A 26,756-nucleotide genomic window follows, 5' to 3' on the forward strand; every position below is an offset into this window, starting at 1 on the left:
TCTTCAAGCATTTTTGGATGGCCCCAACCCATCATATGACTCTTAAGGTGGTACAAATCTTTATATTGATTTCAACCTTTGTTATATACCTCCTATCATTCCTCAAGTTTTTATGAGTCTCATGTCACTGTGTCTAGGAATTACTGGACCATTGGAAGTTTTTATTACTTCTACCCAGATGACCCAGAGATTTGAGAGTTAATGGCATATAACTTATTCTTCACTGAAAAATTTTACGTTGTATCATTTGTATCTAGGTCTTAGTCATCTCAAATCAGAGAAGCTCAGGAAAGCAACTAGACATCATGGTTTCATTCCCTTGCCCTCCCTTATCTAGAACTTTCTTCTCAGAGATGTAGCTATAATAGGTCTCAGAGTTTTTGTTTTGTTTTTATATTTATATTTTATTTTTATTTTTTGTTTCAAGTTTTTATTAACTTCCAAGTTAGTTAACATGTAGTATAATATTTATTGGCTTTTAGGAGTAGAATTTAGTGATTCATTCCTTACATATAGTACTCAATACTCATCATAACAAGTGCCCTCCTTAATACCCATCACCCATTTAGCTCATTTCCCACCCATATTCTTCCATCAACCCTCAATTTGTTTTCTATAGTTAAGAGTCTCTTATGGTTTGACTTCCCCTGTCTTTTATTTCCTTCCCCTATGTTCATCTATTGTGTTTCTAAATTCTACATATGAGTGAAATCATATGGTACTTGTCTTTGACTGACTTGTTTCACTTAGCATAATACACTCTAGCTCCACCCATGTCATTGCAAATGGTGAGATTTCATTCTTTTTCATGGCTGAGTAATATTCCATTGTGTGTATATGTGTGTGTGTGTGTGTGTATACCACATCTTAATTTTTTTAAGTTTATTTATTTATTTTGAGAGAGAGAAATAGAGAGAGAGAGAGAGAGAGAGAGAGAGAGAGAGAAAGAGAGAGAAAGAGAGAGAGAGAATGAATGAATGGGGAGGGGTGGAGAGAGATAGAATGAATGGGGAAGGGTATAGAGAGAGAGGGAGAGATAGAATCCCAACCAGGATTCATACTATCAGCACAGAGCCCGGTGTGGGGCTTGATCTCATGAACTGTGAGATCATGACCTGAGCCAAGATCAAGAGTCAGATGCTTGACCAACTGAGCCACCTCAGCGCTCCTATATCATATCTTGTTTATCCATTCATCACTAAATGGACATTTGGGCTTTTGCCATAATTTGGCTATTGTTGATAATGCTGCTATAAACATTGGGGTGCATGTGCCCCTCTTAATCAGTATTTTTGTATCCTTTGTGTAAATACCTAGTAGTGCAATTATTGGGTCATATAGTAGTTCTATTTTAACTTTTTGAGGACCATCCATACTATTTTCCAGAGTGCCTGCCCCAGTTTACATTCCCATCAACAGTTCAAGAGGGTTCCCCTTTCTCCACATCCTTGTGAACATGTTTCCTATGTTGTTAATTTTAGCCATTCTGATGGGTGTGAGGTGGTATCTCACTATGGTTTTTATTTGTATTTTCCCAATGATGAGTGAGATTGAGCATCTTTTCATGCGTCAGCCATCTGGATGTCTTCTTTGGAAAAGTGTCTGCTCATGTCTTCTGCCCATTTATTAACTGGATTGTTTGTTTTTTGGGTGTTGCGTTTGATAAGTTCTTTATAGATTTTGAATACTAATTCTTTATTAGATATGTCATTTGCAAATATCTCCTCTCATTCTGTAGGTTGCCTTTTGCTTTTATTGATTTTTTCCTTCAGTGTGCAGAGCTTTTTATCTTGATAAAGTCCTAATAGTTCATCTTTGCTTTTGTTTTTCTTGGTGTCAAAGTTTTTGTATCTATCACTGTTGCTACCAGCCTGCATAACCATTATACTGAAAATGTTAATAATAAGCTTAGTTTTCTGAAGAGACATATGCAGATATCATTTAGGTAAATAAAACAAGATTTAATTATCTCAGGTGAACATAAAGAAGTGATTTCAGGGGCACCTGGGTGGTTCAGTCGGTTAAGCATCTGACTTCGGCTCAGGTCATGATCTCACGGTTCGTGAGTTCCAGCCCTGCGTCAGGCTCTGTGCTGATGGCTCAGAGCCTGGAGCCTGCTTCGGATTCTGTGTCTCCCTCTCTCTCTGCTCCTCCCCCTACTCATGCTCTGTCTCTCTCTCTCCTTCAGAAATAAATTTAAAAAAATATTTAAAAAAACCTTTAAAAAAAAAAAGAAGTGATTTCAATCAGAACTACAATAGAGAAGTCACAGTGCTATTTAGGGATAGATGGAGGTATAAGTTTATGGAACCCTCAGATAGAATTTACTAATAGACACACAGTTGCACTTGTTAAGTTTGAGTGAGCAAGGATCATGTCAGATCTCATAAATTTCAGAGTTGCACAATGTACAATCTGATTTCAAAGGTACAAGGCACTGTACACTCAGTACACTTAGCCTTGAACATCTATCATACTCAACCCCCAGAGCTATCCTAGCATGGGCCAAACACATTCCTAAGTTAATTTCTGTAAAGCTATAACAAAAGTCTATTATCCAGATGTCTTTGGGAATCTGGAATTTGGCAGGCCTTTAGACCTGCCACTGGGCCCATTCTGTGTAAGACTTATGGATCTGTAGCAATCTCTACTTGTTCCTTTTCCTGTGTCACCCAGATTTTGATTCCTAATGGTGTCTTTTATATTTTTGTAAGACTTTGTGATCAAATAAGTAAAACATTTTTATACATTTTGCATTCATAACGCCTAGCTCACCCTATTGCATCTAAAACTATCATTTCATCAAGCATTTGTTGTGTACTTACTGAGTTTTAAGCACTATAATAAATGCTGGAAACACAAGTAGACCATGACTTGATTTGTGGCTTGGAAGAATTCAGCATATTAGCAAGTAGGACTGGAGCAGCCATGAAGGTGTACTTCTCAGCAATCCCTTTGAGACAGAACCTGCTGCTCCTTATAGTTATCTGACAACTGCTGTGCTTTGGGGACTTAAAGCAGTATTAGAGCTGAGGTCAAGTTCCCCCCAAGTAGCTCCCAATGATTGAGAATTTTGGAGGTGCTAGCCCTGACCATTTTTGCCTTAAGCAGGAGTCCTCCACAGGTAATCTTTGTGCTGGATTTCCCCATTTGCCTGGGCAAGACTTTCTTAGTGCTTCCCTGTGGTCTGAAATTCTTCCTACCCAGGGCTATTTCCTTCTCCTTTCCAATCATAGATGTCAGCCGTGAATTATGTATAGAAGCTTTCTTTGCCAGGTCGTTCTCCTTCTTTATGTTTCATAAACTTGACCCCCAACAAATTTCTTGTATTCCATCTTGGCATCTGCTTGTCACAATACCTGATCTGATAACACACAGACACAAAAAATAATTATATAAACCAGGCAACTATTACAATTAGGGATATGTACAGACTGTAATGAGAAGGAACCTTTCCTGCCTTCCACAAAGAAAGGAAAATGATTCTTTCCTTAATGTTTTCTACTTTACCTTGTTCAAACCCTGCCTTTATTATAGAACATCTCATAGTGTATTGTAATTGCTTATTTGTATGTTTGTCACTCTGTTAGACTGTGAGCTCCTTGAGAGATGACATTTTATCTCTGTGTACTGAAGACTTTTTGTTTTTCTTTTTAAATTCAGCTCAGTATCAAAAATTCTTGTTGAGGAAGGGATGTGAGGCAAGCATCAGAGGAAGAACCAATGATCTGTGTTTGAAGAATGAGCTGGCACTTTCTAGGTGAACCAGGAGAATGATGAGTATTTCATAGAAGGACCATCATCTAGAATCATGTGCTTTCACAGAGGCATGAAAAAATATTCAGGAAGTGGCACGTCACTCGGGAAGGCTAGAACTTATTGTGCTTGGAAGTGTTGGAGAATGGGAGACTATGATGGAGAGATAAATTAAAATTGCACAATAGGTACTTGCTGAATGTTTGTATATGAAAACCATATATGTTGCCTTTCAAAAAAGTGTTTGAGTAATTGCGTGTGTGTGTGTGCATGTGTGGTAAGATGATGTAAGGTGACTGAAACAAGAAGTTCCAGCTAAATTTCATTCTGTATGAAAAGCAAAAGAAAATTATGATGAAAAATGATCTGTGACCATGAGTGTTTCAATTTTCTATAATGAGACCAAGACAAAAAATAATTTCTGTTTGCTTATGATACTATAACAATGCAAATACATTCTCCAGTCTCAACCTCAAAGCTATTTCTAATTATTTCTTCTCCTTTGGCAAATGCATCCTATTATATGCCAAATCCTGGGTTTTCCTCTAGATTAATTCAGGAATCACCCTTTCTTTCCCTATCTACAGTATCACTCTTCTTCAGGCACTAGAAGCTTCCTATGGAATCTCCATATTGTGTCTCAATAGCTCTCATTCACACGTTTCAGATCCTTGCTCACTATGGCAAGGAAAGCATTCCACAAGAACTGTTTTTATTTCATTGCTTTTCTTCATCAGGACCTTACGGTGGTTTTCTGTTATTACTCATGACATATAAAGTCCTGAGCCTGGTCTTCAAGGTCCTCTAATTCCTACTTCCAGGTGTCACCATCTAACCACTTTTAGCCTCATGCCTTGATACTTTCCAATATGGCCAAGGGCATTCTTCAATCATTTGCTATTCAGTTTGTTCCTTTAGTCTGTCTTGTACTATTTTCCCGTTTGGAAAATTCTTTCATTTCAACCAGTGTATTTCCTTATTAACCTACCTACGTTTACTCTGAGTATCCTACGGTGTGTGTGTGTGTGTGTGTGTGTGTGTGTGTGTGTGTGTGTATACATACACATACCATATAATCTGTATAAAGGCCATAAAGTCAATAATTATTTATTGTTGAATAGATTGAAATGATTTAGGAATTCTATCTCACATTGGTAGTTACTTAAGTAATGCCAGGATTTGGAAAACTATCTCCTCTGGTTCTTCTGGTTGTCCTCTTCCCATCATTTCCCATTTCCTACTTTTTTCTGAACAAAGAAATTCCAAAATATAATGGCTGAAAGATTGTAATTTCTTTCTTTCTCACTTTCTCTGGGGTAAGTTCTTCAGGTTGGCAACTGGTTCTACTCCATGCAGGCATTTTACGATCCAGGTGAATGAACAGTGGCATTCCAGTGGCCAACAAGCAACTTCCAAGTGACTTTTCAAGTGACTTTCAACAAGTAGCTTAAGAAGAAGAAAGGGGAAAGAGCAAAAGTTGCAGGCTAAGGAATTCCATGTGAGCAAGTGATATGGAAATTAAATAATTTTTGCTATAGTCCAATGGTGAAGATGTGGGTGTCATCATAGGGCCACTCTAAGGGCGTGGGTGCCATTGGGTAGTTCAGTCCCAGGCTGGGCAGCCATTTCACAACTGCAGCTGGTGGAAGAAGGGAAGATACATTATTTCTTAGTGGACAGCTATCAGTCTGCCATATTTTCTTTTCTTCCCAGAAGGTTGCCATATTCTTCTTATAAACTCAGGTTCTAGAAAACAGGAAAACCTGTGCTTTTTTCTTCTCTAGGCAATAATTTCCATTTCCTTAAAGTTTGGGCAGTATTACTCAGGTAAAAGATATTATTCTTGTCTCAGTTACTCTGATAAGTTTGGGGAATCTCTAGTTTGTTTCTGAGATCTTGATATTTATTAGTTATATAGTAAAACTGCCTTGCATTTATGTTGTTAAATTTTCAGAAAAATTCCACATCAGTAGTTTAATCTGAAGAATACAAAGTTAAAATAACGGGAGACCGCTCTGAACTAAATTTGAAAGCTAATATGGTTCCTTGGGTTCATTAGCATAATTAGTCTTTGGTTGGAAATATTTCCAGTGTAGTTTCCTCTGGTATGATAACTGTGTACTATTTTCTTGCCTTTTACAATTTAGCAAGGAAGAGTATTTTCTAGGTTTGTCATTCTGAAATACAATCTATAACTATATATTCTTTTAGTAACCATTAGGTAAGCTTGAGTTTATAAAGGATCAGTTTTGGGAACATTTGTACAATTGTGCTCCACAAATAGCTGGATACAGGAGAGAGGCCTATAACAATTCAAGCAATTTTTCTGTGTCTTTTTTAAATTTTCCTCTCTATGTCCTCCCTCCTAACCTAGAGGATACTGCAACTCCACTTCCTTGGCAAAATAATTTCAAGGATATCTGGAATGAAAGATCACTTATGTTTTAATGGCTCTGCTGTCAACAGCTGACTTTCTGTTAGCAGAACATGCTGTATTTGCACACAGAGGGGAGTGCAAATCACATTCCATGATTTGTATACCATTGGGGCCATCTGAGTTATTGATTGCTAATTTTAGAGATGTTGACAAGTGTAGACAGAAATGCAAAAGATTTTTTTCATGAATTTTTTTCTTTGAATTTTAAAGGAAAACCGTGATGTCTACATATTAGGACAGAAAGGATTTCTACTTACTTTTCTTCATAACACGTTTTTTGGCGCAGAATGATTATCTTTAACCACAGAATTGTGGAGAAACGATGACATGGCAAATACTTTCTCTATTAATTGCTTAAAGGTCATGGCCTAAAACTTAAGGACTTTTAGGCCAGGGTTAGTTTGATATGATTAGATAGTTGAGCCTAAGAAAGCATTTATAGAAGTTTGTGTGGGTAGGGAAAGCCTGTGGGGAAATAATGCTAATAATGAAAATGATGATGATGATAATAATAAATATGAGAGTTGTTTGTATATCAGGTATCATGCTCAGCATTTTATTTCTATCCTTGTTTATGCAACTACAATCCTTAATTGACTGCACTTTTCTTAAGAAACCAGAGTGATGGGAATGACACCAATACTCTTTAGGGAAACCATTTACTGTTTGTTTGTTTGTTTGTTTAAAAAATGTTTTAAATTTATGTATTTGAGTAATCTCTATACCCAACGTGGGGCTTGAACTCACAACTCCAAGATCAAAAGTCACATGCTCTTCTGATGGAGCCAGTCAGGAGCCGCAGGGAAACCATTTAAATTGCCCCTCATTTCATTCTAATAGAGGAAGAAAAGTTTAAAAGTTCAAGTCTTCAATCCTTAGGATTTTCACTTTGAAGTTTACCTTTCACTGTGTTCATTCCATTAACCCCAGCTGAATGTTTTTTCCTCCAAACTCTGTATTTAAGAGTTTAAAAAATATAAACAACCATAGACTGACAGAGCAGCTCTGTTCCCTCATATTTACATCTTTGTAATGAAGAAATTTGCAGGGTCATGGGGACTTGGTAAAAGTCTCCACAGGACAGGGTCAGCTGTTTTCCTGTGTATCTAGGAAGGAAAATGAAGGAGAACTTTTCACCCAAAGTTCTAGGAGAATGAATTATCCAGCTCTTTTTATGTTTGGCCTTTTTTTTTTCTTCTTAATTTAATCTCTGTGGTCCTGGGGAGGGTGACTTTGTTTCATCCTCACAAGGTGAGCCACACAGGCTGCCAGCTCCATTGGGGATTTTGCACAGTGTCATCCCATGTTGGACGCATGGATGGTATCCAAAGGCAGAAATGAGCTAATGCATTTTATTATAGGATGTTGCTGTAAAAAGCATTTATTCCTAATGGTTCTTTGTCAAAACAGACTATGTGTGGAAAAACTGAAAGTTTCAGGGGAAGTGGAAAGATTCAGCACCTGCAGAGTCAGATACTAGCTCTGTGTAATCCTTGGACATTTGCCACAGAGCTTCAAGAGATAAGGTCCTGTTCCTGAAAGGGGTAATGGAGAGGGCTACATGGCTGTTTGTTCTTTACGTTTTTATTTTTAGATTTCAAAGTTTATTTTAAGGACTAAAAGTTACATGAACAAAATGTACCATTATATCATCTTCAGGTTAAGAAGATGACATAATGAGATTCCTTTTTAAAAAGATTTGTCTTCATAGGGGGGAAGTTGAGAATTGAGGCATAGATGAAGTAACTTTTTAGATGTGGTGGCTTGAATTGCTTGATTCCGGTGCCCTTCTTGATATTTCACATAAAATGGAAATAGGCTGTGGCTTTTCCTTTAAAAATGAGCCTTCATTCTTTTTTTAATTAAATTAATTGATTGATTTAATTTTAGAGAGAGTGCAAGCAAGAGCAGGGGAGGGGCAGAAGGAGAGAGGGAGAGACAGAGAATATTACGTAGGCTCTATGCTCAACATGGAGCCTGGCCTGATTCGGCACTTGATCCCATGATCTTGGGGATCATGACGTGAGCCAAAATCAAGAGTTGGAAGCTCAACTGACTGAACCACCCAGCGCCCCAAGGCTTCATTCTTTAAGAACGTGACGAGAAAAAGTCTGCATTTTGTTTTTGATTGGTGGTGTGACTACAGAGGTGTTTGATAAGATTTAAAGATTCTTTTGGGGCAGGAAAAAACATGGCCCAGTGGGATAGATGAAAGGCACAACTCTTTGCTATTTGTAACTCCTGAGAGAATCCAGGGGATTGCGCCAGGTAATAGAGTAACAGCCAGCTGGAACTGTAGGCAAATAGGGTGGGGGTAGCTAGGTTTCCATGGCTCCCTCTGGATGACCAATTTGAATAAGTTCAGCTGGCTCTGGGGCACAGGGGCTCTCCCTAGTTGTCTGTGCCTGGTTCCGGGGCAATTAGTGATAGTACACAGTGGACCTGAGTGTGAGAAGTTGATAAGGGTTGGGGTGTGGACTTCACTGATGCTCAAGAAAGGGGAGCTGGGTGGCCAGAGCCTCAAAGCTGGGTCAAGATAGCATTAAAACAACAACAACAACAGGATTCCCAGAGACCACTATGTTACAAGAGATGACAGAATTCCCATTTTAAAATGATTTAAATATTAGTGTGAATTTAAGTAAATAGGGCACATTCAATGCATAGACTCTGTCTGCCTCATGTACTCAACTCTTGCCAGCACCATAGAAATGAGCAGGTAAAAATCAAATCCTGGGAGTTGATGGTAACAGTTCCTTCCTTCTGTCACTTTACTTTTCCAAAGCAGCTTAGAATGGAAGGGAATGTGGAAGGCTTTGTGTTTATGGGTCTCTGAAGGTCATGATGTTGCTGCTGAGTTAGGGATAGAAACTCAGCTCTCCTCCAGAGCACCCTTCCTCTGCTGTAACTGTGGGGACTGAGTTACCCCTCCAGTTTAGGATTAGAGAGGAATTTGTGGAAACCTAAGAAATGATCTGAAGGAAAATTGAGTTGCATATACCCTTGACCAGGTGAAAAAAATGTGGGTTTTTTTTTTTTGTTTGTTTGTTTTTTGTTTTGTTTCTGATTCTGCTTGGGGCTTTAGTTGAGTCTGTTCCTGGCCTCAAAAAGACCTCTACCTGGGCTGCGGGTATATATATATTTGATTTACAACAAATGTTCAGGGTACTCATTCAGACCCATGAATTATATTCCAAATGCCCAGATAAGAGTGGAGAGTGCAGGCAAGCAAGAATATTTTCTTGGGCTATTTGAAAATAGGAAGGAGTCTAATGGGGAAGCCCAGCACTAGTGTGGTCCTGACTGATTTTTACCAATTGTCTTTAAGTTTGGCTCTATAAAGAAAATATATTGCTGTAAGTGTCCTACAGGGCCTTACCTCTTGAATTTAGGCCCAGACAAGTTGCTTACCCTGCGGCAAATCCTTATGTTTAATGTTTAAAGGTTCCCAGGGTCCATACAAAGAAGAATTAATTGGACGACTCCAGGTTTGACTTTATTCTTCTTCAAATATATTCTCAATTTAGTTCAGGGACTAGATGGTCTTAACTCTAGTAGTGAGATATTTGGTAACCCCAACCACAGATTGAGTTATTAAGGTATGGCTTAGGGTAGAGCTTCTTTCTAAAGGGTATACATAATTTTTGTTGATGACAATCACATTTTTATGTTTCATCCCTTTGAATCATGAAGTTGAACCCAATTTATACACAAACAGTAAAAACAGCATGTTTGGCCTTTTCTCAAATTTGTTTATGAGGCTTTATTGCTGCCTGAGATTACATTCAGGATCTCTAAACATTATTACTTGTACAAATGGACTCTGATAAGTACAATCTGTTGTCAGATACAAAGGGATAGAGAAATTTTGAATAAAATGGTACCCTTTGGAAATGTTTCACAGGAACCACTGAAATCTTTGCCAGAAATTCAAGGTGATGCTAATTGAACCTCCTCATCCATCTCTGATGCTGGATTAAAACTTTAGTGGTAGAGGGACGCTTGAGTAGTTGGTTGGGTGTCCAGCTTTGGCTCAGGTCATCATTTCATGGTTCATGATTTTGAGTCCCATGTCAGGCTCTGTGCTGACAGCTCAGAGGCTGGAGCCTGCTTCAGATTCTGTGTCTCCTTCTCTCTCTCTGCCCCTCCCCTGCTCGTGCTGTCTCTCTCTCTGCCCCTCCCCTGCTCGTGCTGTCTCTCTCTCTCTGTCTCTCAAAGGTAAATAAACATTAAAATAAAATAAAATAAAATAAAATAAAATAAAATAAAATAAAAATAAAACAAAACAAAATAAAAAACTTTAGTGGTAGAATTCCAGAGAATTCCAGAGAAGTTATTAGAGAATTTTTCCTACCCTAATTTAAAACCTGGAGCAAGAGGACAGACGTTTCATTGATAGGGAAGCTGGAAAGAAGTTCCGCCTTATGGGGTGCTCAATGGTATGCTACTCATACACTGCCTGCTGGTACTGTGCTCGCTGGTACGCAGCATGCTTTTTGTGCACAGTTGCACATCCTTTCAGCCTCAGCTAGCAGTCTAATCACTGCTGTGATTCTGGACTGTCTTTTGACTGATTTTGAGGTTATATCTGGACATAGGCTCACCCCAGGCCCATGTTGTGGGTCTCTCTCTTCCTGCCCTGGAGCTTCACTGACACTGAGGTTTGGGGACCCATAGGAAACATCCAACCAACACTCAAGCATACATAAATGCCAGGAAGTGTGGGAGAGTTCACACTAAGCAAGATCACCTTGGATCATTGGGGTACATGAGCCTAAAGGTAAATGCCTCTCCTTTCCTTTCTGAGACACATCCTGTAAGATTTTTTTTTTTTTTTTTTAGAAAATCTGAATTTCTTCCATTTGCAACTTGAAAACTAGTCTTTGTAATGATGTTTCCTTCTTCCATATGTATTCTACTGTCCTTTATCCTTACTTTCTAGGATCACATTCCTGAATACATCATGCCTACATTAACCTTTTTCTTCAGGTTTTGCTTTCAGAGGATCCCAGGGAAAGATTGTTAAAAATTCTATAAATCAGTGCTAAATGACGATTAGAACACTAGAAAAATGGGCAAAGGACCTAAGTTGGCAATTTAATAACAACAACAACAAATATATATATATATATATATATATATATATATTTTTTTTTTTTTTTTTTTTTTTTTTGATTAGCAAGAAGTGTAAATTAGAACAAAAATACAAAGCTTTTGTTTTAATAACATTTTGAGATAAAATTTTACCTTATAAACTTGATAATGTTGTGGTAAATGTTTGAGGAAATGTTTGCAAACAGTGGTGTGGATGCTAAATTCGAGGTTAATTTGCTAATATCCTTTTGGAAGATAATTCTCCATGAATATTCTCATATCTCTGCAGGCTCTGGGATTTTGGAGCAAGGGGCATGTTTTTGAATAGCAAAGGTCTTGGAAGCTAGCGGTTGTGAATTGCTCCAAAGATACACGGAAACTTACCTTTCTTGGAGGAACATTCACTTACCTTCCAGGGCTATAAAGTACTGTTTCTCTTTCTCAGCAGAGGGGGATAGGAATCCATGTGGCAGCCACCCTATTTAAGCTATGAATCTCATAATTTGAAGGATCCTCTCTTATGGCACAAACCCTGATGCATGTATAGGTGAAAATCTGGTCCCCGATGTGTCACCCTGTGGGAATTGGGGCAAGGGGAACCAATGCAGGATGCTACTCTGGGTGCTCTTTGTGCTGTAATAAATGTAATAACTGGTCTATTCTCTGATCCTAAAGTCTGGTATTTCTGTCAGTATGCATATATAGAGATATACATACATGTGCATATATAACCATGGTAGGCTAACTTGTACACTTGTAAAGTAGCATAAAATCTCTGACCTTTTGCAGGTTTGGACTTAACATACCTCTCAAAACCAAAGGTAAACATAACCTTTGGGCTTAGTTTTATTTTATTTATTTTTTTAAATGTTTATTTTTTTGAGATAGAGAGAGACTATGAGCAGGGGAGAGGCAGAGAGAGAGGGAGACACAGAATCCAAAGCAGTCTCCAGGCTCCGAGCTGTCAGCACAGAGCCCTATGTGGGACTTGAACTTACGAGCCATGAGATCATGACCTGAGCTGAAATTGGACCCTTAACCGACTGAGCCACCTAGGTACCCTGGACTTAGTTTTAAGCCTCTCTAAACGTATTTTATATGAGTATGTAAGGGCACATATGTTGGGTGCCTGCCCAGCATCCATACCTCCCATTTGCGATAGCACTTAATTTCTTTTGGAGAACTACCTTCTCTATTGCATAGCAGCTGTGGAGTTTTTTGTTTGTTTGTTTTTGGGTGGAGGGAAGGGTATTGACTTCATCCTGGTTCCCAGAGTAAGCCTTCGCAGGCCTAAGCAAATTTGCCTAGTATGATATGGCTGCCATGATGGTTAGATCATTCACTAGTCCTTTGACTATCGGTTCATGTTATTTACCTGAACATTATTTTTGCTTAATATTAATTGGGCCAAACAGGGTGAAATAAGTGAAATAAAGGATATTTATTCTGAGGTAGGATGAAGAGAAAAACTTTCTCTAAATGATGTGGGGTACAGGTCCAGAATTGCTGCAGTCAGTTGTAAACATTGTGAGAAATTAGGCTAAGGGTTAAACTGTTAACACAAGACTGTGGAAGAATTAGAGAACAGTGGAGCCAGCACCTTGATTAAACCATTCCTGAACTCCCATTGAATTTTCAAGTTATGTGAGTAAATAAAATCCTTTGTTGTTTATGTCATTTTGAATTGAGTTTTCTAGTGTGGGTAATGAAAATCTAACTTCCTGTTAAAGGGGGTAAAAGGGAAAGGGCGTGAGGGGAACAATACTCAGCCTATCTCCCAGTATTAATCGACCCATCTGAATCTCTACCCTCCAAGGTATTCCTTTGTATTAAACTATTGATCTAGATCAGTGCCATCTAAAATCACGTTCTGCCATGATTTGCACTGCCCAATATGGTAAATATTGGGTATATATATATATGATTGTTTTTTTATAGTTTATTTATTTATTTTGAGAGAGAGAGCGAGCAGGGGAGGGGCAGAGAAAGAGGGGGAGAGAGAGAGAGAGAGAGTCCCAAGCAGACTCCAGAGTGTCAGCACCGACCCGGGGCTTGATCTTATGAACCTATGAGATCATGACCTGAGCTGAAACCAAGAGTTGGTTGCTCAACCAAGAGTTGCCCAGGCACCTTGCAGGCACATATGACTATTGAGCACTCAAAATGTTACTAGTGAAATGGAGGAAGTAAATAATAAATTTCATTTAATTTTAATTGATTTGAATTTAAATTTAAATAGCTGCATGCAGTTAGTAGCTACTGTATTGGACAATGCAAATATAGATTGCCATCTTAAGAAACAAAGTGCCAAGAAAAAAAATAATTCAGTCTTATCAAATTTTTATATGATTTATTAAAAGCTTCTTCTAGGAAAAGATAAACTTGGGCCTGGAACACAAGAGGTTTGGTGTATTTGATAATTTGATTTTTACATGTTTTGGGGATGGGTCATGTAAAAGAGACCTAGACTAGGGATACACTTTCACCATTTATCCTTACTGTAAATCTTACCTTTCAAGGATTCACTATCCTGTCAAATTATTTTTGAAAGGGAAAATAGCTGCCAATTTTTCTTGATGTAGGCAGTGTATTTTCTTACATTTTCATTTCACATCAATGAGCATATAAAGAAAACCAGTATAAATAAATATGTCAGGAATTCCTTACAAACCAGGTACATACTCTGTTCCAGATGTGTGAATTTTGAAACGTGACCATATTATATCAATGAAACGCTAATAAAGAAATAAAGGTGAAGTCCTATCATTTTTCTTTCCTCCTTTTCTCTTTTCTTTCTTTCTGTTCCCTTCCCATCTGTATTAGTCTGCTAGGGCTGCCATAACAAAATACCACAGACTGGGTAGCTTAAACAGCAGAAATTAATTCTCTTACAGCTTTGGAGGCAGGAGCTCCAAGATTAAGGCAAGGCCTCTCTCTTTGGCATGCAGATGGCCCCCTTCTTGCCGTATCCTGACATAGCCCTTTCTCTGTGCACACATATCATTCATGTTTCTTCCTCTGATAAGGACACCAGTTTTAGTGGATTAAGGTTCCATCCTTTTAACTCACCTAACCTTAATTACTTTAAAAAAATGTTTATTTATTTATTTTGAGAGAGAGTGTCCAAGCAGGGGAGGGGCAGAGAGAGAGGGAGAGAGAATCCTAAGCAGGCTCCACACTGTCAGCACAGAGCCCCATGTGGCAAACAATCTCATGAACAGTAAGATCATCACCTGAACGGAAATCAACAGTCTTAACGCTTAACCAACTGAGCCACCTGGGCACCCCCCTCCCCTCAATTAATTTTTTAAAGGCTCTGTTTCCAAATACAGTCACATTGAGGGTTAACACTTTAACATATGAATGAATTTGGGGTGAACAAAATCAATTCATAACACTATCTTCCTTCCTTCCACAGATATTTGTTAAGGACTTGTGTGAAAGACGCGGAGGTTAAAATAGAAACAAGGAAGATATGATCTCTGTCTTAATAGAGTCCAAGTCTCTCTCTATGGAAGAGAGAAATAACAAGCAACTTAACTAAAAATATAATATGAGTTATCATGGGAGAAGTATAGGCAATTTGAAAGTGCAGGAAAGGGGCATCAAACCTCTTGGGTGGATACAAGGGAGGGCTTTCGGAAGTAAGTTGTAACAAACTAATATCTGAATAAAGGGTAGAAATGAGCCCAGAAAGGCAGTGTGGATTTGGAGGAGGAAGCTGGAGAGAACAGAGAGAGTGAAAGCCTGGAGGTGAGATTGACCTCGGTGAGTATAACCTGTGATGACAAGTGGAGGAGACAGAATTGGTAGAACTTTGTGATTGTTTAGATGGGGATGAGGAAGTATAAGGGAAAGAGACATGGCCAGGACTGCAATAACTTTCTGTAATTCCAGGACAGAGAGGGTATGAAGTGGGGAGAGAAAAAGAGACCGAGGGAGGGTGGGAGGAAGAGAGAGGTCATGTCAGTTGTGTTATGTCATTTGTGGGATCCTATGTTGGTAACACAGTGCTATTTCCCCCTTCACTTCTCTCCTCTGTATTCAGGGACTGGAATCCTGAAAACCACATTTTCTAGACTGCCTGTCAGCAAGTTTCCTGTTTAGATTCTGTCAACAAGAGGCACTTTCATTAGATTTAGAAGTTAGGGAGAAGTAAAGACACTGTTTCAGTGAGAAAGTAATGGGTATCCTGAAACTTTGTGTCCTGAGAATGACCCCTTTCATTGCTATCAGCAGTTGAGCTCATCATTGCTGTCTTTCTGCAACTCCTACACTTGCAACAGTTTTCAAGTCCCTGACTCCCAGATTTAAGTCCCTTCCTATTCAAAATACCTAAAATGATTCTTGCTTTTATTTTTTTAATTAATTAATTAATTTTGGAGAGAGAGAGAGAGAGAGAAGAGAGAAACAGAGCACGAGTGGGGGAGGGGCAGAGAGAGGGAAAGAGGGAGACACAGAATCTGAAGCAGGCTCCGGGGTCTGAGCTGTCAGCACAGAGCTTGATGCAGGGCTCAAACTCACAGAAAGTGAGATCATGACCTGAACCAAAGTCGGGTGCTTAACTGACTAAGCCACCCAGGCGCTCCTGATTCTTGCTTTTCTGATTTAACTCTGAATATCCAACTCCAGAATTCGAGCTGAACATTCCATGACAGCATGCTAGAACTTCCAGATACTTTCAGAACTTGTATTTTCTCTCACATGTTAGGCCCAGTTAGGCTCAGGTGTGAGTATCCTTTTCAAACAGTATTACCCAGACTTTCCTTCCCACCTTACTCTAGCCATCATCAAAATGAATCTAATCTTCCCATTATCCCTTCCCTTTCTACTAAACCTGTGTGTGTATCTTCTGGAACTCTTTATTTCTGTTTAGCAAACATCACTGCATCTTAAACATCTCTGAGTGTTCTTTTTAATCTTCTTGCTAAATTAAAATCTGGCTGTCCTTGAGGACACCAGTTTCCCTGAAGTTATTTACCCCAGAGTCATCAATGGGCAATGTTTTCCTTGCTTTCCAGTGTTCCCTGGCTGTTTTCAAATAATTTCTCTTGGTATCTTAGAAGAAATTATTAAGTTTTTAATTTTAATTCCAGTGTAGTTAACATACAATGTCATAATAGTTTCACGTGTACATTTAGAAATTCAACAATACTATTTATTACACAGTGATTATAATGTACTCTTTAATCCTCATCATCTATTTCACCCATCCTTCTACGCCTTCCCCTTTCGTGACCATCAGTTTGTTCTCTTGTTTTCTCTCTCTTTCTCTTTGCTTGTTTGTTTTGTTCCTTAAATTCCACATATGAATGAAATCATATGGTATTTGTTTTTCTCTGACTGACTTATTTCATTATAGTCTTTATCTCCATCCATGTTGTTGCAAATGCAAGATTTCATTCTTTTTTATGACTGAATAATATTCCTGTGTGTGTGTGTGTGTGTGTGTGTGTGTGTGTGTGTGACATCTCATTTATCCATTCATCTATTGATGGGCACCTAGGCTGCTTCCATAGTTTCACTATTATAAATAGTGCTGCAATAAACATAGGGGTGATGTACTCCTTTGATTTAGTGTTTTTGTATTTTTGGGGTAAATAGCCAGTAGTGTGATTGCTGGGTCATAGGGTAGTTCTATTTTTATTTTTTTGAGGAACCTCCATACTGTTTTCCACAGTGGCTGCACCAGTTTGCATTCCCACCAACAATGCAAGGGGTTCCTTTTTCTCCACATCCTCACGAACACTTATTTCTTGTGTTTTCAATTTTAGCCATTCTGACAGGTGTGAGGTGGTATCTCATTGTGGTTTTGATTTGCCTTTCCCTGATGATGAGTGATGTTGAGCACCTTTCATGTGTCTGTTGGCTATCTGGATGTCTTCTTTGGAAAAATGTCGGTTCATATCTTCTCCCCATTTTTAATGGGATTATTTGTTTTTGCGGTTTTTGAAGTAATTATTATCTGCTGATACAATGCCCTACCTTCTCACTGCTGATATACAATTATAGTCACTTGGTTATATGAAGTATTCAACTCTCTCCTCTTTGGTATTTGATTTGAAATATTGCCGTACAGAGTTATTTAACATTTGTTATGTATAAAACATTTAGAAAGATGGTGCAAAGTAAGTTCCCTTTTTATCATTGTCATCATCCTCATTTTTCCCTGCCTGCGCCAGAACAAGTAAACATTGCTGGAGAAAATCACATGCTGGGATTATTGGTTTTTCTTGAATTCATGATTACAGCCCTCAAATTGGCCCTCAACCCTTCTCAGCAATCATTACTTTTCTTTATTAAGCTTACTTTCCCACTCAGGGAGATGACTTATTATACTTTCTTCTTTTTTCCTATATCCCACACCCTTTCACTCTCTCAGATGATGATCTCAGCTCACACTTCATTAAGACAATACAGATTAATTTGGAAACTCTCTCATCTTCCCTCCACCACACGATTTATCCTTCTTCACATCTACACCCACTCCTCTTCCTCCCTTTCTATTTTCATCAAGTAAGTGGCCCTCTTTTGATCACAGCCACTCATTCTAATTGTTCTCTGCACCCTTTTACCCCATTCTTTCTTAAGATTCCACTTCTTGTGTTATCCACTCTTCTATTGGATCATTACCACTAACCAAAAAAAACCTCATAAAGCTTCAAAAGCAGAAAACTCCCTATAAACACCCTCTGTCAATTCCCATTCATGGTAAGATTTCTAAAATAGTACCCCGCAATTACTGTCACCACTTTCCGACCTCCCATTCACTTTCAGCCCTTGCCAATCTGGTCTCACACCTCTGCAGACACCGAGTTGGCTCCTGACGAGGTTGGTGTCTCCGTGTAGCCAAATTCAATGGCCCTTTCTTGGTCTTCATGGTAATCAACCTCACAGTAGCATTTAGCTCAATTCCGCCATTCGCTTCTTTTTGAAGCATTTCCCTATTCTAGTTTATATGACCTCACAGCGCCTTGGTTTCATTAAAAGTTCTGTTATTTTCTACTCAACCTTTACACTGGGGCATGTTTCTGAGCTGTATATTCAGGTCTTATTCTTACATCATCTCTTAAAGTCCTGAGTCTGTGAATACTAGGATAAAGTGGGGAATAAGATTATGAGCTGAGGAGCTTTACATCTTGGCTCTACCATTTACTAGCTGTGTGACTTCAAGCAGATTATTTGACTTTGCTGAATCTCAGTTTCTTCATCTATATAATAAGGATAATAGTGCCTTAGTTATAGGGTTATTATGAGGAGTATAGTAACAGTGTATGGCTTACAGTAAGTGCTTAATGAATGTTAGCTGTTATTATATGCTGAAAATGGTCAGAGTTCTATCTCCTGCCTAGACCCCTCACCTAAGATTTAGATCTGCCTATAAGAACTCCACATGGATGACTTGTAGGATCCCCTAATTCACATGTTTAAAATAAAATTTCGGTCTTTTTAAGACATTTTTTTTTATTTTAGAGAGAGAGAGAGAGAGAGCACACATGCACATGAATGGAAGAGAGGGGCAGAGGGAGGGAGGGAGAGAGAGAGAGAGAGAGAAAGAAAGAATCTTAAGCAGGCTCCACGCTCGTCATGGAGCCTGATGTGGGGCTGGATCATCCCATGACCCTGGGATCATGACCTGAGCTGAAATCAAGAGTCGGATGCTCAACCGACTGAGCCACCCAGGTGCCCCAAAACAAAATTTAGATCTTGATTAGCTTCAAAACCTGTTCCTCTCCTGAGTTTTCACTCCCTCACTAAATGGCATTGTCTTTATTTATTCTGCAAAAATTATTTTTGGAACTGGAGGTGCCTGTCAATGTTTCCTATAGTTTTTTTCTTTTTCTTTTCTTTCTTTGTGTGTGTGTGCATGTTCTTAGAAACTTATTATTACAAGTGTTCTTTAAAAATTCATTACATGTACTACAGAATGAGAATAACAAATTCACTGATATAAAACTCTTCCTGTAGTTCTTAACACTCTGAAATTAGAAAATTGAACTGTAACTAGGGTAGAAAGTTAAAACCATTGTAGTGTTTCTTGGATTATATAATTTTACTAACAGTCAAAAGCATCTTGTTGAGCTCCCATGATTCAAAACTCTCCACTCTGAGTGTGTGTGAGTGCATGTGTGTTGGCATTGGTGTGTTTGCCTGCTAGAAGTTAGGAGAAGAGTGACATGGAGCCTAGAAATAGACGTGTTTCCATGACTCCATTCTAGAGGACTAGTTTAAATACCTTGGGCAAAGAAAAACAGAGTACATATAGAATCATGCATATCTTTCAAACACTTATGAGATAACCAAATGCTATCAAAATAAGTGGTAACTGTCTGTCATGTCTTCATGATTACATTTGCTACTTCTTCCACTTCTAATATTTCTTCCAATGATATTATGATATTTTCTCTTAAGTGGTTATTTCTTTTCTATAATATTCAATTCTGCTGGTCCATGGTTTTTTGGCCATTTTATTTTGGCTTTTATAATGACTCTGAATATAAACATGACATTGTTTTCTGGTGCAGTTTTCAAAGGGAAGGTTTGAGTTCACAAAGAAAATAACTGCCTGGAATTTCATGATGTTAGAGATTCAGTGATCTTTTAGTGACCGTTACAGCCATCATATAATTCCATTTACTAAGCACATACTGTATTGCAGCCACTTGACTAAACAGTTTTCATGCATTATATCATGCAATCATCACAATAACTTTATCAGGTGGGGTATTATTAACTACAAATACTGAATGCAGAAAATGGGCTAAAAGAGGCTTATTATTTTACTTAAGGTCATATAGCTAGTAAATGACAAAGCCAGCATTCAAGCCCATGTCCTACTATCCCAAAGCCAGTGCTCTTCATCATTAATTTAATTTAAACCTTTTACATAGCAATTACAGAGAAATAGTTTATTTGGTAGCATGCCCTAATAGTTTATTAAGTGGCTTATTCTTTCTAGATATATTTTGTCTTTTTCCAGTTGATAAATTCCTAATTTTTTTGAGATTTTCATGTGAACAGCTTTATTAATTTTTTTTTTTACATGCTGGATAGAAAACCTCATTACCTCATCTCTATTATTTACCCAATTGTAAGATTCAGCTTCCAAGTTCCAGCTAAGGGTTTATAAATCAGTTTTTGTTGTATTCACCATTTCTCTTAGTACTATGGTTTCATTGTGTGATGATCATTTTGAAGTCTGCATTTACTGCAAAGGTAAGACTTTCCACATATTAGTTCTTTTAAAAATTTAGCTCGATTCCCAGATCTTGGCCTTGGACTGCCAAAATGACTCTGTGGCAACGTTGAAAACTGATGATAAATAGGGAATGTTTAGATTGAGACCTGTGGAACTGGACCGAAGCACTTATCTTTAGATCCAATTTCGGTGATGTATGTATTATAATTCCTGGCAAGGAAAAAGCCGTTTCTATTTGATGGAAACCTTTTTCTGAAGTAGTCTCTCACAGAAACTCCCTAGGTAGCAATGAAAAGAAAATGTTAAATTCTCCGACTTTGTTGTGAAAGAATATAGCAAGCAGCGTCTTCAGCAGTAGCTTTACCAGTCATGGAGAAAATGTCTTCATATGGCTGTTTCCACAATGTCAGCTTTCAATGAACATTTGGGGAATAGTTTTTACATTGTAGTACTGAAGATATTCCCACAGGAAGCTGACCTGACGGAGGTCGGGAAGTAACTTCCTTATGACCAGACCAGTCAGGAATAGCATTGAGCCAGTGATTTGGCTAGAATATCTCTTAGATATTTTTTTTCCTCTGTCTGTCTGAATTAATTAAGCAATCAACACCCCACATTATTCTGTAAAAGTTCCTAACCACATTAACATATACAGCTAAAAGAGCAGACAATTGAAGAAATCTGGGCAAGGAGAAAAGCTGCGTAAAGAATTCATAGACAGCAGCAAGTTTGGCGTTCATTAACATACCATCCTGAAGAGTATGTTTGGTGACCAAGAATTGGGCTCTCAGTTTCCTAGAGGTCAAAGAAAAATTGAAAGATAATTGTAAAAGTCGGTGTCCATGATAAAGAAACCAACTAATGAGGTGTGAAAAGCAGGACTGTTTTTTCCCATGACAATACATAAGCAAGCTAAACTCCCTAATGATGTCATAATTGATACAGTTACATATTGTGTTTGAATATATCATTTGGTGTAGGGTGAATACATGATTTAGCTTCATAATTTAGCAAAAGCAGTTCTATTGCCAGAGTTGGGAATGGGAACAAAATAATTTGGCCCAGTTATTAGCTCTGAGATAATATGACTTGTTCCAAAGGAAACGTTAGACCATCTAGCTACAGCATACGTGAATGGGCTCATAGTCTTAGGACTATAAATACTTTCTAATTAAAACTAACCTTTCATTATTACAAAAACAGTATATATATATATATATATATATATATATATATATATATATACACACACACACTAATATATATATATATACACACACATATATATGTGTATATATATGTATATATATATAGCAAATCAAAAGATACAAATAGATAAAAATAAGAAAAATCATTTTACTCCCACTTAGACAAAATGATCGTAGTGTGTAGAAAAAAGTTATAGTATGCATAATATTTTAAATTGCTCTCTCCAGCGAAATTGTTAATTAAAATGTTCACTTTTATATAACAATAAAGTTTTATCTCTTTTTATTACTAGTCCCTATTCCATTTCCCCCTGCTATCTTCTGAATGTCTTGTATATAACTGCTTTGTTGAAACCAGAATCCATTTTGGGTCTGTGCATTGAATCTTGTTGTTATGTTGTTTAAAGTTTGTTAATCTGGAGTGGTGCTTTTTATCATGACACTACCTTGCTGAAGAACGTGCTTGTTGTTCTACAAAATATCTTATCTTCTGGTTTTATTTGGATAGTCTCTTAGAGAAAATCACCTACATTTCCTAATGAACTGGAATGCATTTCAATTAAACAATTTTGGCTGGGATACACCATGAGTCTTTCACGTTGCATCACATCAGGAAACACGTTATATGTGGTTGCCCCACTCTTAGAAATGCTCAGACGGACGTGTGAGTTAGGATGATTAAAGCCTGGTCCCCACTTTGCACAGATGTATTTCCTTATTGAATCATGTAAGTAATCAGTAGGGTGTTAGTTTGTCACCATATAGGTGTACAGTTCTCCATCAACCATTTACCTGATGATTCTAATGACAATTGATAATCTTTAAATGAATTCATATTTTTTTCTATCATTTGATATTTATTTGCTGGTATTATTCCAGAGCATAGAATAATAGGTCCAACTGAAGTACAGTTTCTATTGGAAAATCAGGATACCTATTTAATTCTTTTACTTCAATGATCAATTGTCAAACTACAAAGTTGTCTTTTTTTTTTTTTAAAGTTTATTTACTTTTAGAGAGAGAGACAGCAAGCTGGGGAGGAGCAGAGAGAGAGTCAGAGAGAGAATCCCAAGCAGGCTTCACACTGCCAGTGCAGAGCCCAACGCGGGCTTAAACCCATGAACCATGAGATCATGACCTGAGTCAAAATCCAGAGCTGAACGCTTAACTGACTGAGCCACCCGGGTGCTCCTACAAAGTTGTCTTAATAGACACCTTAGAGAATGACAACTGAATTTTCTGGTGTTCTTTTTCTGAGTATAACTTTATATTCATTAATTTCTAGGAAATCCACATGTTAATTTACTAGAACCACTATATTTTGTGTTGCTCAAATGTTCACTTTAGGCAGTGGGAGCCCTTTCACATTATCTCATATCCTTTTGATTAACCCCACTAGTCTGACAGCTCCTTGCCTCCTGTCCAAACATTTCGTACTCACTTTGTACCATTCCTCCTGTCCCAGTCTTGGAATCTGCTATTTCTCTAACTGGAGAGACTGAAATCTGACATAAGACCTACAGTGGTAATACTTGCTTCTCATGACTATAAATATGTTTTTTTTCCCCCCAACTGGTTTTTAATAAGCTCTGGCAGCTGAAATGTCAAAGATGTATTCACTGGTAATTATCTGGAATAGCTAGGTTACTTATTAAGGGCAGATGTTTATAAATGTAACAACTAGTCCAAAGGTAGCCTAAGGTACTCTTATGAAAATTAAAAAGACTTAATCAAGATTGATGCCTGAATAGATGGCATTCTCAACTTTGAATAAAGGTGAAATTAAAGGCAGCAAGTCTTCAATTCCCAGCCAATTTAGTTAGTATGCACTTTAGAATTTAACAAAGTCTAAGAATAGGAGAGTTTTATCTAAGTCCAACTTTTTAAATGTAGTATTTTTGTTAAAGACACAGTTCTGCAGTTCCTGAAAATCTATACTTTGTGAAGCCCATTCATTAAATGGCTAAATCTGTAAGACTGGCCAAAAGACAGAAGATGGAGCTCTTGCAAGTAGGAAATTTGATCCATAATCATTATTAAATAATATCTCCAGAACCTCTTACTTATCTTTGTATTAACCCATTTGGAAAAAAAAAAAGCACAGAATATAAAAATGTTTATATTCAATGAATGCTTTCTTTGGATTCTCCTTGAAATTCAGCCTTTCACTTTGGTAGAACATTTTTTTTTTAACTTCTTAGACTTTCTGAAGACAAGAAATTGTATGGGTAGCTCCTAATATCCCCCACTGTCAGTGTAGGTTTTATATCATCTTTTTCCCCCCATTTGTACTTTTTTTTTGTGGCTTATGATTGATGGATGAATATTTCCCAGAAATTTTGAGGGTAAAGTGATGCAAATTATTTGGAATATAGATTAATCATTTTAAAAAGAAACCCACATGTTACCTCAGAATTCTGAGCTCTGCCCATCTCCAGTCTTATTTTGGATGTGTGATTAAACTCACAAAACAATAAAAATAAGTAAAAATTATTTATGGAAGAAATGAAAACTTTCTACTTTGTATAAGGTCTCTAATAGAAGGAGATACATCAGAACATTTAATTATTAAATAAGGAATAACTCTGGTCCTTTGACATAAAATTGTATAGCCATATGTTGTGATTATAGATTTTTGGCTAAATAATTTTCTCTTTGATTAAGATGCCTTAAACACAGGCATCTATAAATCTATATTCACAGCTGATTCTACCTATATCTCAGTTGTTTATTACCAAGTGCTGAAGATTGAAAACCAAATTATTAAACATCTCCAACCCTGGAGAATTCAAATTTATTCAAAACCTAGGAAGGACGAATTCCTAACTCTGCACCCCAGAAAACTGTTCACTTACTATTGAAACGATTTTGTTGCTCTCTAACTCATGGGTATCTTCATTTCACTTTTTATTAAGCCTTTGGACCCAGCTGTCTCCATATTTCCTTCTGAAGCTGTCCTCATGATTTCTAAACCACATGCCTGGATTTCAGGCAGGGTTAATGCATAGCCTTCGTAACTGTGCATGGAAGCCTTGGTGTCAGGCATACCACAAAGCCTCACCAGGATGAGGTTAGTTTGTTCTGAGTAGCACAGCACTAAAAGAAACTATTCATCATGTGCCCTATGATTCTTTAATCTAAACAACAGAAACATGGTTCATTTATAACTACTTTCTATGATTTAAACTATTGAGGGTTTTAACCAAAATATTTATTGAATAATACTGCATAGTTACCAAACTCTGACTTCCACTTTGAGGACATTTATATTTAAGATGAGAAATTATATTACTAAAATGTTTTATTTTAAAAATATAAATTGCATGAAAAACATTAATTAAATAGAGAATATTTTCCATGAGCTTAGTGTTTTCCAAAAGTTTAATGATTTAGATTTCTCTATGCATTATAATATTGTTAAATGCAGTTCCTTCAGAAGTAATGAAAATAGAATCCAAGCCACAGAATCTAAAACAGAGTTTTAGGTATTGTAATTTCTTGCTTTGGCAATTTTACAATTATTAAAAGGTGCCATGGTAGTAAAAGTGTTTGAAAATTTGAAAAAATGTGTTCAAGGTGAGGTTAGAAGAGATGAACTAAATCTTCAGAGATGTGATGAAGTACTTTTTAAAAATTGACAGAGGGGTTCCTGGGTGGCTCAGTCGGTTGAGCGTCCGACTCTTGGTTTTGACTCAGGACATGATCTCATGGTTTGTGAGTTTGAGCCCCACATTGGCCTCTGCACAGACGGTGCAGACCCTGCTTGGGATTCTTTCTCTCTCCCCTTCTCTCTCTTTCCCTCTTCTGCTCACGCACACTCTCTCTCTAAAAATAAATACACTTTAAAAAATTTTGACAGAAATTTAAGTAATAATTAATAAAGTCATAAGAAAGAAGTATACCCAATAATGCTTGCCCTTAAATCTAACACTTGCAGATGTGTTTTATACATTTTTCGAGGAATTTTTAGGAATATTCCAAACCAACCCAAAAATCAACACCATGTTGAAGATGTAACAATAGAGTAAACGTGAAATTGTCTTCAACAATAAGCTCATTATAAAGTACTGGAAGAAATGAAAATTTGCAAAAATTTGTTGACTTCCAAAATTATAATTTGAACTGATTTTACTCCTTATAATAAAGAATTATTATTCAAGAGAGTATGGTATTGGCATAATAATATACAAATAGATTTAGAAGTAGACCCACATATATATAGTCAACTGATATTTGACAAAGGTGCTGAAGCAATTCTATGGAGAATGAATAGTAAACCTCAATGGAAAGGCTAAATCTCTGATGTTTTTAGAAGAAAATATAGAAGATTATCTTTGCAACCTGAGATTGGCAGATACCACTTAGAGAGTGAATACAGAATACAAAAAATGGTTAATTAGATTTCTTTCAGTTAAAACATCTTCTCATCAAAATACACCATGAAGTAAATTAAGAGGCAACCTAGACTGGGAGAAAGTATTTACAAAGCATATATTTGGTAGAGAAATTGTATCCAGAATATATATTGAAATAATACATCACAGTGATAAAAATGCAACCAAGCAATTAAAAAGGGGGAAAATTTTAAGCAGACAATTCATCAAGAAAGATTTACCAAATGGCCAATCAGCACACTTGAAAATCTGTTTAACATCCTTAGTCATCAGGAAAATGCAAACTAAATCTGTAATAAAATAGTACTATGCAATTATTAAATTTACCTGTTTCCATTGGGTAAAGTCATATGATAAATTTTTGCCAATGGGTTGAGAGCAAGAGTGACCTGTGTCACATCTGGAGCGGCACCTTTAACTGTTGATACAAAGCCCTTGGAGCTCTCTTTCCTCCTCTGGTATGATGATTTTTAACTTTTGAGATGGTGGCTGTTTCAGTCACTTAGAGAATTCCTTGAATAACTAACATTTCTAGAGCCATTCTTCCAATCCACAATGGGTATGATGGTTAATTTTATGTGTCAACTTGATTGGGCCATGGAGTATCCAGATATTTGGGTAAACATTATTTCCAATTGTGTTTGTGAGGGTGTTTCTGGCTGAGATGA

The sequence above is a fragment of the Panthera onca genome, chromosome B2 (assembly GCF_046562875.1).
Source record: "Panthera onca isolate mPanOnc1 chromosome B2, mPanOnc1 haplotype 2, whole genome shotgun sequence".
NCBI classification, from domain to species: Eukaryota; Metazoa; Chordata; class Mammalia; order Carnivora; family Felidae; genus Panthera; species Panthera onca.